We start from the raw sequence: 13,517 nt of genomic DNA on the forward strand, positions 1-13,517 counted from the left end.
ACCTTGATATAGAGCATTGAATGTTGGCCAATGACTAGTTTTTTCAATACTATTTTCTAGTTTTCCCAGAAACTTTTGTCAAATAGTGAGTTCTTATCCCAAAAGCTGAAGGGGGTTAATCATGTCCAACCACATCTTGAAGCACTTTGGCCTTTTGTATGTTCCACATTTTGGAAGAAGCTTTGAAAAGCGGAACAAATCCAGAGTATATAAGAAAGATCATGGAGAGTATTGGAGACTATACCATACTAGGCTGAGAAAGAGAAGACTTTTGCGAAGTACAGTAGGAGAGAATGTCATTTCTATAAAATATTAAAGAATTGTCTTATTTAAAAGGAGTCAGATATGATATTATCCTCAGTGGTTTAGAGTTTTCAGGTTAATACAGAAGAAAAAAAAAACTTAAAACAATTATATTGATCCAATAATGGAATATATTGTCCTGAGGGGTGGTAGTTTCCCTATATTTTTAGGCAGAGACTTATCAGAAGTCATGAGACTGATTTTAAGGCAGGGAAGATATATCTATTCCAGATGGGGATGTTTTGACCAAATGACCTCCTTTGTCTCTTTGAATTCTAAAATTTTATGATTTTTTTTTGTTTTATGAGAATTGATATGGTTTAAAGTAGATAATTTCTATAACCTAAAATTCTCTATTTTTTCTAATAAGATTGGACTCTCAGACTAGAAAATAACTTATCTAGAGAACATAGTGAGATAGGACCTACAAGGCAGTTATAAACTTTGAAATAGCAATTCTTTTAGGGCCCTAAGAAATGCAAGGATATCTATGATGGTAGAGTATATGGGCTAACAAGAAATTCATTATTAGGCCAAAAATTGTATGATTCTATCATTGAAAATTCACATTTATGCTATATTACAAATTTTATTTCTGAAGTTGATTCAAAATAAGCTAATGAGAATCAGAACCAAAATGATGGAGTAAAGGGAGGAACTTATCTAAGCTGTATCCTAAATCCCTACAAATAACATTAAATAATGACTTTATACAGATTCTAGAGCACTGAATATGCAAACAAATGAAGTAAAACAGGTCCCTGTGGGACTATTCACTGGTTAGTCACTAATACCCACACCTTCACTGGCAGCTTTGGCCTGGGGTAGTGACACTTTCACTGCCCAGCTTTTAGCCCCAAGGCAGTCCTTAAGTTGCACAGCAGGGTTCTTTGCAGGACACTTCTGCAGCTCTGCAGTACAGGCCTGAGTTACTTCCGAGGGAACTCTTTGCCAGAGCACTCTTGTACCTAACTGCTCTATGTAGCTGGTTAGCAGGACAGCTACCCATGCATACACTTATCCTTGCTCTGCAGAGGAAGCTGGTAACCTCCTGGCCCTGAAGGCAGACCCTACAGGCTTTAACAAAATGAGTAAAAAAATCAAAAGGATCAATAGCTTCTATACAGAAATAGAGCAGGTTTTCAACCCTGAGGAGACTAATAGCAGACAGTCTCCAGACAATTGTTGGTCCCCAACACAAAAGGTTCTCTTAGAAGAAATGATTAAAGACCTTAAAAGAGAACAAGAAGAAAAATGGGGAAGGGAAAGAGGAGCTATACAAGAGAGCAACAACTTCCTGAAATGTGAATTAGAAAAGGCAAAAAAGTCCCAAGAAGTACAGGGAAACATAATTTATGAATTGGAAAAGGTGAAGAATTCTGAAAAAAGTAGGATTTGTGAATTGGAAAAAGAAAATAACTCACTAAAAAAAATTAGTGAAATGGAAAAAAAATTTCATAGAGAAAAACAACTCATTTAAAAACTCAATTGGATATATACAAAAAGAAGTAAAAAGCTAGTGAAGATGAAAACTCATTAAAATCAGAAATTAACAAATAGAAATGACTGATTCATTGAATCAGCCAAGCAAAACCAAAAAAAATGAAAGATTAGGAAAAAAAAACATCAAATATTTACGTGGAAAAACAACAGACCTGGAAAATAGATCTAGAAGAGATAACCTGAAAATCATTGGACTTCCCAAAAATTATGATGAAAAAAGAGCCTAGATATGATTTTACAGGAAATCATCAAAGAGAACTACCCAGAAGTAATAGAACCAGAAGGTAAAATAGGCATTGAAAGAATTCATCAAACACTTTCTGAAAAAGACCCTAAAATAAAAACTCCAAGGAATATTGTGGCCAAATTTCAGAACTATAAGATGAAAGAAAAAATATTACAAGCAGCCAGGAAAAAAAATTCAAATACTGAGGTGCCACAATAAGGATAACTCAAGATCTGGCTGCCTCAACATTAAAGCATCAAAGTGCCTGGAATCTGATATTCCGAATGGTGAAAGAACTTGGAATACAGCCAAGAATAAACTACCCAGCTAAGCTGAGCATTTTTTTCCATGGAAGAAGATGGAATTTTAATGAAACAGAGGAATTCCATTTGTTTCTAAGGAAAAAAACAGATCTAAAAAAATTGATCTCCAATCATAGGACTGAAGAGAAACAGAAACAGGTAAAAGGAACTCTTGAGAACTGTATTTCTGTTGTGGATATACATAAAAATCACATGTATAATTTGATTTTACTAATATCATATAAAAAAGGGAAGTAGAAATGGAAAGGGGATAGTATCAAAAAAAGGGAAAAGGGGAGATAAAAAGAGGGAAACTACATCCCATGATGAGGCAAAGGAAACCTATCATATCTGAGGGAACTTAGAGAGGGGTAGGGACATTGTGTGAATCTAACTCTCATCAGAGTTGGCTCAAAGAGAAAATAGTTGACATACTTATTTTACAGAAAATCTTCTCTCACCTCATTAAAAAGGGGGAGAGGAAAAGGTAAAAGGAAAAAGAGTGATTAGGAAAGGGTACAATAAAAGGGAAGTGATTCAAAGGGAGGAGGGAAGGATCCTAAAGAGGGTGAGCAGAGTGATACAAGTGAGGCACATATGTTTAAAACTTGGAAAGAGAATTGTGGGGGGCATAATCTGGGGAGAATAAGATGGCAGGAAATACAGAATTAGTCATTTTAACCATAAATGTGAATGGGATGAACTCTCCCATAAAGCAGAAGCAGATAACAGACTGGATCAAAAGTCAGAATCCTACAATATGTTGTTTACAGAAAACACATTTAAAGCAGGGAGATACATACAGTATAAAGGTAAAAGGCTTGAGTAGAATCTATTATGCTTCAGGTGAAGTAAAAAAAGCAAGGGTAGTCATACTTATCCCGGATCAAGCAAAGGCAAAAATTGATCTAATTAAAAGAGACAATGAAGGAAACTATATCTTGCTAAAGAGTAGCATAGACAATGAAGTAATATCAATACTAAACATACATGCATCAAGTGGTATAGCATCTAACTTCCTAAAGGAGAAGTTAAAAGAATTGCAAGAAGAAATAGACAGTAAAACGGTAATAGTGGGAGATCTCAACTTTGCACTCTCAGAATTAGACAAATCAAACCACAAAATAAATAAGAAAGAAATTAAAGAGGTAAATAGAATATAAGAAAAATTAGGTATGATAGATCTTTGGAGAAAACTGAATGGAGACAGAAAGGAATATACTTTCTTCTCAGCAGTTCATGGAAACTATACAAAAATTGACCACATAATAGGACATAAAGAGCTCAAAATTAAATGCAGGAAGGCAGAAATAGTAAATTCTTTCTTTTCAGATCATGATGCAAAAAGAAAAAATAAACTACATTCAACAAAAAGTTAAAGGTAAATAGACCAAAAAGTAATTGGAAACTAAATAATCTCATCTTAAACAATGATTGGGTAAAACAACAAATTATAGACACAATTAATAATTTCACTTAAGATAATGACAACAATGAGACATCATACAAAAATTTGTGGGATGAAGCCAAAGTGGTAATAAGGGGAAATTTTATATATTTAGAAGATGGTGGTAAGGAGGCACACAACTGTGTAAGCTTTGCGTTTTCTCTCAGATTCCATCTCATTACAAGCCTCTGAATTAATGCTTGACTGAAAAAAAACCCCACAAATAGTTACCAAGAGAAGACATCCTTGAGATTCGACAGGAAAGGTCTGTTTTTGCTCAAGGGCAAGACGGTTTTAGATCAGGCATAGACTGAGGGCAGGCAGCAGCTGGGAGAGCTAGGCAGGCAGCTCACAACCAAGCAGACTGGAGTGGGGTGCAGTGTGATCTCAGCCGTCTCTGCAGGGAGAGCTTTGCTACAGGATTGGATACTTTGCCCTGGCAGCAAGTCAGTAGCCCAGCAGAGAAGCTAAAAACACAGGAGGTTAAGAATACAATCCCAAACAGCTGGAGTTTCTCTGGACCTGGCCACCCCTCCCCCACAGTGTCACAGCACACTCTCAGAGTCTCAGAGCACAGGCCCAGCACAGTCCTACTAGTGCCTCACTGCTGCCCTCTGCAGTCTTTAGAGGAAGCTCAGTAACACCACCCCTTCCCTCCCCCCAAAAAAGCAGATTCCATTTGGGATCTTTTTCTTTTTTTCTTTGCTAGTTTGTCTTTGATTCTTCTCTGACAAAGTAAGCAAAAAATTGAAAAGGACCTTAATGATTGACAGCTTCTACATGGATAGAGAGCAGACTCTAAACCCTGAGGAGACTAAAAACAGACTATCTCCAGGTGAATCCCCCAAAAGAGGAGATCATCTCTTCCTCAGCACAGATGAATCTCATAGAAGAAATTAAAAACGTTCTTACAAGAGAGCTAGAAGAAAAATGGGAAAAGGAGAGTGAGGCTTGGCAAGAGAGTCTGGAGAAGTCATCCCACTCATTTAAAGACAAAATGGATAAAGAAATCAAATTCTTGAAAAATAGGATTAGTGAACTGGAAACAGAAAATAGCTCTTTAAAAAATAAAATTGGTGAAATGGAAAAAAAATTCCACAGAACAAAACAACTCAATTAGACAATTAGAAAAATATATAAAAAAGTGAATGAAGAAAATACTTCATTGAAAATCAGAATTGAACAAATGGAATTGCATGACTGGAGGAGACAACAAGAATCAATCAAGCAAAACCAAAAAAATCAAACAATGGAGAAAAATGTGAAATACCTTTTTAGGAAAACAACAGACCTGAAAATAGGTCTAGGAGAGACAATCTGAGAATTATTGGACTCCCAGAAAAATATGATGAAAAAAAGACCTGGACACTATTTTCCAGGAAATTATGAAAGAGAACTGCCCAGAAGTCATAGAAACAGAGGGTAAAATAGACATTGAAAGAATTCGTTCATCACCTACTGAAAGGGATCCTAAAATCAAAACACCAAAAAATATAGTGACCAAATGCCAGAACCCTCAAACAAAGGAAAAAATACTCCAAGCAGCTAGAAAAACCCAATTCAAATATAGAGGAGCCACAATAAGGATGACTCAGGTTCTCACAGCATCCACATTAAAAGATCGAAGGGCCAGGAATATGATATTTCAAAAGGCTAAGGAACTTGATATGCAACCAAAAATAACTTAGCCAGCCAGAGTGAGCATCTTTTTCCAGGGAAGAAGATGGTCATTCAACAAAATAAGTGAATTTCACCCATTTTTGATGAAAAAATCAGAACTTAACAAGAAGTTTTATCTACAAATATAGAACTCAAGAGAAACCTAAAAAGATAAAAAAGGAATCTTGGGAACTATATTTCTGTCATAAAGATGTATAAAGAATACATGTATACCTTGTTCTAGAAATTAGAGGTGGAAAGGAAATTGTACCAGAAAAAGGGTAAAGTTGGGGGTACTTCATCTCACAAAGAGGCAAAGGAAACCTATTATATCTGAGAGAAAGAATGGAGGGGGATGAATATAGTGGGTATCTTACTGCCATCAGAACTGGATTTAAGAGAAAAATTTTAGACATATTCAATTTATAGTGAAACTTCTCCCACCTCATTGAAAAGTGAGAAGTGAAAAGGGAAGGAATAATCTAAGCAGAAGGGAATATGGAAACTGTGAGGGAAAGGAGTAAGATAGGGGGAGGAACTGTAAGATAGGAGGGAGGGATACTAAAAAGGGAGGACTGTGAGAAGCAAGTGGTGCTCACAATTTTAATACTGGGAAGGGGGGTAAAGGGGAAAGAAGGGAGAAAAACATAAACAGAGGTTAAGAAGATGGCAAGTAATACAGAATTGGTAATTTTAACCATAAATGTGAATGGGATAAACTCCCCCATAAAGAGGAAGCGGTTAGCAAAATGGATTAAAAGCCAGAATCCTACAATATGTTGTTTACAGGAAACACAACTGAACCAGGGAATACATGCAGAATAAAGGTAAAAGGTTGGAGCAAAATCTACTATGCTTCAGGTGAAGTAAAAAAAGCAGGGATAACCATCCTGATCTCAGATCAAGCAAATGCAAAAATTGATCTAATTAAAAGAGATAAGGAAGGGCACTATTTCTTGCTAAAGGGTAGCATAGATAATGGAGCAATATCAATATTAAACATATATGCACCAAGTGGTGTAGCATCTAAATTCTTAAAAGAGAAATTAACAGAGCTGCAAGAAGAAATAGACAATAAAACTGTAATAGTGGGAGACCTAAACCTTGCACTCTCAGAATTAGATAAATAAAACCACAAAATAAATAAGAAAGAAGTCAAAGAGGTAAATAAAATACTAGAAAAGTTAGATATGATAAGTCTCTGGAGAAAACGAAATGGAGACAGAAAGGAGTACACTTTCTTTTCAGCAGTTCATGGAACCTATACAAAAATAGACCATATAACAGGATAAAAAAATCTCAAACTCAAATGCAATAAGGCAGCAATAGTAAATGCATCCTGTTCAAATCACGATGCAATAAAAATTACATTCAACAAAAAGCCAGGGGAAAGTAAACCAAAAAATAATTGGAAACTAAATAATCTCATACTAAAGAATGATTGGGTGAAACAGCAAATCATAGATATAATTAATAACTTCACCCAAGAAAATGACAATAATGAGACATCATACCAAAATGTGTGGGATGCAGCCAAAGTGGTAATAAGGGGAAATTTCATATCTCTAGAGGCCTACTTGAATAAAATAGAGAAAGAGAAGGTCAATGAATTGGGCTTACAACTAAAAATGCTAGAAAAGGAACAAATTAAAAATCCCCAGTCAAACACTAAACTTGAAATTCTAAAAATAAAAGGAGAGATCAATAAAATTGAAAGTAAAAAAAAAAAAAACTACTGAATTAATTAATAAAACTAAGAGTTGGTTCTATGAAAAAACCAACAAAATAGACAAACCTTTAGTAAATCTGATTAAAAAAAGAAAAGAGGAAAATCAAATTGTTAGTCTTAAAAATGAAAAGGGAGAACTCGCCACTAATGAAGAGGAAATTAGAGCAATAATTAGGAATTACTTTACCTAACTTTATGCCAATAAATTCGACAACTGAAATGAATTGGACGAATATGTTCAAAAATATAGCTTGCCCAGATTAACAGAGGAAGAAGTAAATATCCTAAACAGTCCCATCTTAGAAAAAGAAATAGAACAAGCTATTAACCAACTCCCTAAGAAAAAATCCCCAGGACCAGATAGATTTACATGTCAATTCTACCAAACATTTAAAGAACAATTAACTCCAGTGCTATATAAACTATTTTTAAAAAATAGGGATTGAAGGAGTCCTACCAAACTACTTTTATGACACAGACATGCTACGGATACCTAAACCAGGTAGGCTGAAAATAGAGAAAGAAAATTATAGACCAATCTCCCTAATGAATATTGATGCTAAAATATTAAATAAAATATTAGCAAAAAGATTACAGAAAATCATCCCCAGGGTAATACACTGTGACCAAGTAGGATTTATACCAGTAATGCAGGGCTGGTTCAATATTAGGAAAAGTATTAGTATGATCGGCTATATCAATAACCAAACTAACAAAAACCATATGATCATCTCAATAGATGCAGAAAAAGCATTTGATAAAATCCAACATCCATTCTTAATAAAAACACTTGAGAGTATAGGAATAAATGGATTTTTTCTTAAAATAGTCAGGAGCATCTATTTAAAACCATCAGGAAACATCATAAGCAATGGGGAAAAACTGTAACCTTTCCCAGTAAGATCTGGAGTGAAGGAAGGTTGCCCACTATCGCCATTATTTTTCAATTTTGTATTAGTAACACTAGCCTTGGCAATAAGAGTCTAGAAAGAGATTAAAGGAATCAGAATAGGAAATGAGGAAACAAAACTATCACTCTTTGCAGATGATGTGATGGTATATTTAGAGAACTCCAGAGATTCTACTAAAAAGCTATTAGAAATAATTCATAACTTTAACAAAGTTGCAGGTTATAAAATAAATCCCCATAAATCCTCAGCATTTTTATACATCACCAATAAAATCCAGCAGCAAGAGATACAAAGAGAAATTCCATTCAAAATAACTGTCAACAGCATAAAATGTTTTGGAATCTATCTACCAAAGGAAAGTCAGGAATTATATGCGCAAAATTACAAAAAAAAAACCTTTCCACACAAATAAAGTCAGACTTAAATAAATGGAAAAATATTAAGTGCTCTTGGATAGGCCGAGTGAATATAATAAAGATGACAATACTCCCTAAACTAATCAATTTATTTAGTGCTCTACCAATCAGACTTCCAAGAAAATATTTTAATGATCTAGAAAAAATAACAACAAAATTCATAGGGAATAATAAAAGGTCAAGAATCTCAAAAGAATTAATGAAAAAAAAATCAAATGAAGTTTGCTTAGCTGTACCTGCTCTAAAACTATATTATAAAGCAGCAGTCACCAAAACCATTTGGTATTGGCTAAGAAATAGATTAGTTGATCAGTGGAACAGGTTAGGTTCACAAGACAGAATAGTCAACTATAGCAATTTAGTGTTTGACAAACCCAAAGATCCTAACTTTTGGGATCAGAATTCATTATTTGACAAAAACTGCTGGGATAACTCGAAATTAGTATGGCAGAAATTAGGCATGGATTCACACTTAACACCGTATACCAATATAAGATTAAAATGGGTCCATGGTTTAGGCATAAAGAACTAGATTATAAATAAATTAGAGGAACATAGGATAGTTTATCTCTCAGACTTGTGGAGGAGGAAGAAATTTGTGACCGAAGACTAACTAGAGACTATTATTGATCACAAAATAGAAAATTTTGATTACATCAAATTGAAAATCTTTTGCAAACAAAACTAATTCATACAAGATTAGAAGGGAAGCAACAAACTGGGAAAACATCTTCACAGTTAAAGGTTCTGATAAAGGCCTCATTTCCAAAATATATAGAGAACTGACTCTAATTTATAAGAAAGCAAGCCATTCTCCAATTCACAAATGGTCAAAGGATATGAACAGACAATTTTCAGATGATGAAATTGAAACTATTTTCACTCATATGAAAGTGTTCCAAATCATTATAAATCAGAGAAATGCAAATTAATACAACTCTTAGATACCACTACACACCTGTCAGATTGGCTAAGATGACAGGAAAAAATAATGATAATTGTTGGAAGGGATGTGGGAAAAATGGGACACTGATGCATTGTTGGTGGAGTTCTGAACGAATCCAGCCATTCTGGAGAGCAATCTGGAATTATGCCCAAAAAGTTATCAAACTGTGCATACCCTTTGACCCAGCAGTGCTATAAGTCCACTGGGCTTATACCCCAATGAGATACCAAAGATGGGAAAGGGACCTGTATGTGCCAATATGTTTGCGTCAGCCCTGTTTGTAGTGGCTAGAAATTGGAAAATGAATGGATGCCCATCAATTGGAGAATGCTTGGGTAAATTGTGATATATGAATGTTATGGAATATTATTTTTCTGTAAGAAATGACCAGCAGGATGAATACAGAGAGGCTTGGAGAAACTTACATGAACTGATGTTAAGTGAAATGAGCAGAACCAGGAGACCATTATATACATCAACAACGATACTGTATGAAGATGTATTCTGATGGAAGTGCATTTCTTTAACAAAGACATCTATTTCAGTTTCAATTGATCAATGATGGACAGAAGCAGCTATACCCAAAGAAAGAACACTGGGAAATGAATGTAAACTGTCTGCATTTTTGTTTTTCTTCCCTGATTATTTTTACCTTCTGAATCCAATTCTCCCTGTGCAACAAGAAAACTGTTTGGTTCTGCCCACATATATTGTATCTAGGATATACTGTGACATATTTAACATATATAGGACTGCTTACCATCTAGACGAGGGGGTGGAGGGAGAGAGGTGAAAAATTGGAATAGAAGTGAGTGCAAGGGAAAAATGTTGCAAAAAATTACCCTGGCATGGGTTCTATCAATAAAAAGTTATTATAATTAAAAAAAAAGAACTAGCAAAAAAAATATATCTTTAGAGGCTTACTTGAATAAAATAGAGAAAGAGAAGATCAATGAATTGGGCTTGCAACTTAAAAAGCTAGAAAAAGACCAAATTAAAAAACCCCAATCAAATACTAAACTTGAAATTCTAAAATTAAAAGGAGAAATTAATAATATTGAAAGTTAAAAAAACTATTGAATTAATAATAAAACTAAGAGTTGGTTTCATGAAAAAAACAACAACATAGATAAACCTTTGGTAAATCTGATTAGAAAAAGGAAAGTGGAAAACCAAATTGTTAGTCTTAAAAATGAAAAGGGAGAAATTTCCACCAATGAAGAAGAAATTAGAGCAATAATAAGGAATTACTTTGTGCAACTTTATGCAAAAAAAATTCGATAACCTAAGTGAAATGGATGACTACCTCCAAAAATATAAGCTTTCCAGATTAATAGAGGAGAAAGGAAATTGCTTAAATAGTCCCATTTAAGAAAAAAAATTAGAACAAACTATTAATCAACTCCCTGAGAAAAAATCCCTAGGACCAGATGGATTTACATAGGAATTCTACCAAACATTTAAAGAACAATTAACCCTAATGCTATATAAGCTATGTGAAAAAAATAGGGAATGAAGGAATCCTACCAAATTCCTTTTATGACGCAGACATGGTACTGATACTTAAACCAGGTAGGTTGAAAACAGAGAAAGCAAATTATAGACCAATCTCCCTAATGAATATTGATGCTAAAGTCTTAAATAAGATATTAGCAAAAAGATTACAAAAAATCATCTCCAGGATAATAAACCATGACCAAGTAGGATTTATACCAGGAATGCAGGGTTGGTTGAATATTAGGAAAACTATTAGTATAATTGGCCATATTAATACCAAATTAACAAAAATCATATGATCATCTCAATAGATGCAGAAAAAGCATTTGATAAAATCCAACATCCATTCCTATTAAAAACACTTGAGAGTATAGGAATAAATGGACTTTTCCTTAAAATATTCAGGAATATCTATTAATAAGCATCATTTGTAATGAGGACAAATGGCAACCTTCCCAATAAGATCAGGAGTGAAACAAGGTTGCCCACTATCACCGTTACTATTCAATATTGTATTAGAAATGCTAGCTTTGGCAATAAGAGTTGAGAAAGAGATGAAAGGGATTAGAGTATGCAATGTGGAAACCCAAATTATCACTCTTTGCTGATGATATGGTGGTATACTTAGAGAACCCCAGAGATTCTACTAAAAAGATATTAGAAATAATCTATACGTTTAGCAAAGTTGCAGGATACAAAATAAACCCACATAAGTTATCAGGTTTCTTATATATCACTAACAAAATCCAGCAGTTGGAGTTAGAAAGAGAAATTCCTTTTAAAGTAACTACCGATAGTATAGCCAAGGGAAAATCAGAAACTATATGAGCAAAACTACAAAACACTTTCCACACAAATTAAGTCTGATCTAACCAACTGGAAAAAATATTAAATGCTCTTGGATAGGGAAAGCAAATATAATAAAGATTACAATCCTACCTAAACTAATCTATTTATTTAGCTCTCTACCAATTAGACTGCCAAAAAACTATTTTAATGACCTAGGAAAAATAACAACAAAGTTTATATGGAAAAACAAAAGGTGAAGAATTTCAAGGGAATTAATGAAAAAAAATCAAATGAAGGTGGCCTTGCTGTACCAGATATAAAATTATATTTTAAAGCAGTGGTTACCAAAACCATTTGGTTTTGGCTAAGAAAGAGACTAGTTGATCAATGGAATAGGTTAGGTTCAAAGGACAAAACAGCCAATAACTTTAATAGTCTAGTGTTTGACAAACCGAAAGACCCCAATTTTTGGGATAAGAACTTACTATTTGACAAAAATTGCTGGGGAAATTGGAAATTATTATGGCAGAAACTAGGCATTGATCCACACTTAACACTGTACACTAAGATAAGGTCAAAATGGGTTCATGACCTAGGCATAAAGAATGAGATTATAAATAAATTGGAAGAACATAGGATAATTTACCTCTCAGACCTGTGGAAGAGGAAGGAATTGATGACCAAAGAACTAGAGATCATTATTGATCGAAAAATTTGATTATATCAAATTGAAACGTTTTTTGTACAAACAAAACTAGTGCAGATAAGATTAGAAGGGAAGCAATATACTGGGAAAACATTGTTACAGTCAAAGGTTCTGAGAAAGGCCTCATTTCCAAAATATATTGAGAATTGACTCTAATTTATAAGAAATCAAGCCATTTTCTAGTTGATAAGTGGTCAAAGGTTATGAACAGACAATTCTCAGATGAAGAAATTGAAACTATCTCTAGCCATATGAAAAGGTGCTCCAAGTCATTATTAATCAGTGAAATGCAAATTAATACAACTCTGAGATACCCCTACACACCTGTCAGATTGGCTAGAATGACAGGAAAAGATAATGTGGAATGTTGGAGGGGATGTGGGAAAACAGGGACACTAAAACATTGTTGGTGGAATTGTGAATACATCCAGCCATTCTGGAGAGCAAATTGGAACTATGCTCAAAAAGTTATCAAACTGTGCATACCCTTTGACTCAGCAGTGTTACTACTGGGCTTGTATCTCAAAGAAATTTTAAAGAAAGGAAAGGGACCTGTATGTGCAAGAATTTTTTGGCAAGTCTGTTTGTAGTGGCCAGAAACTGGAGACTGAGTGGATGCCAATCAATTGCAGAATGGTTAAATAATTTTTGGTATATGAATATTATAGAATATTATTTTTCTGTAAGAAATGACCAGCAGGATGATTTCAGAACGTTTTGGAGAGACTTACATGAACTGATGCTGAGTGAAATGAGCAGGACCAGGAGATCATTATATACTTCAACAACAATTCTGTATGATTATCAATTCTGATGGATCTGGCCATCTCCAGCAATGAGATGAACCAAATCAGTTCCAATAGAGTAGTAATGAAATGAACCAGCTACACTCAGAGAAAGAATGCAGGGAGATGACCATGAACTACAACATAGAATTCCCAATTCCTATATTTTTATCCGTCTCCATTTTTTATTTCCTTCACAGGCTAATAGCACACTATTTTAAAGTCTGATTCTTTTTGTACAACAAAATAACTGTTAGGACATGTATACTTATGTTAAAGTATAAATTAAATATAATAT

The sequence above is a fragment of the Sarcophilus harrisii genome, chromosome 2, assembly GCF_902635505.1.
Source record: "Sarcophilus harrisii chromosome 2, mSarHar1.11, whole genome shotgun sequence".
NCBI classification, from domain to species: domain Eukaryota; kingdom Metazoa; phylum Chordata; class Mammalia; order Dasyuromorphia; family Dasyuridae; genus Sarcophilus; species Sarcophilus harrisii.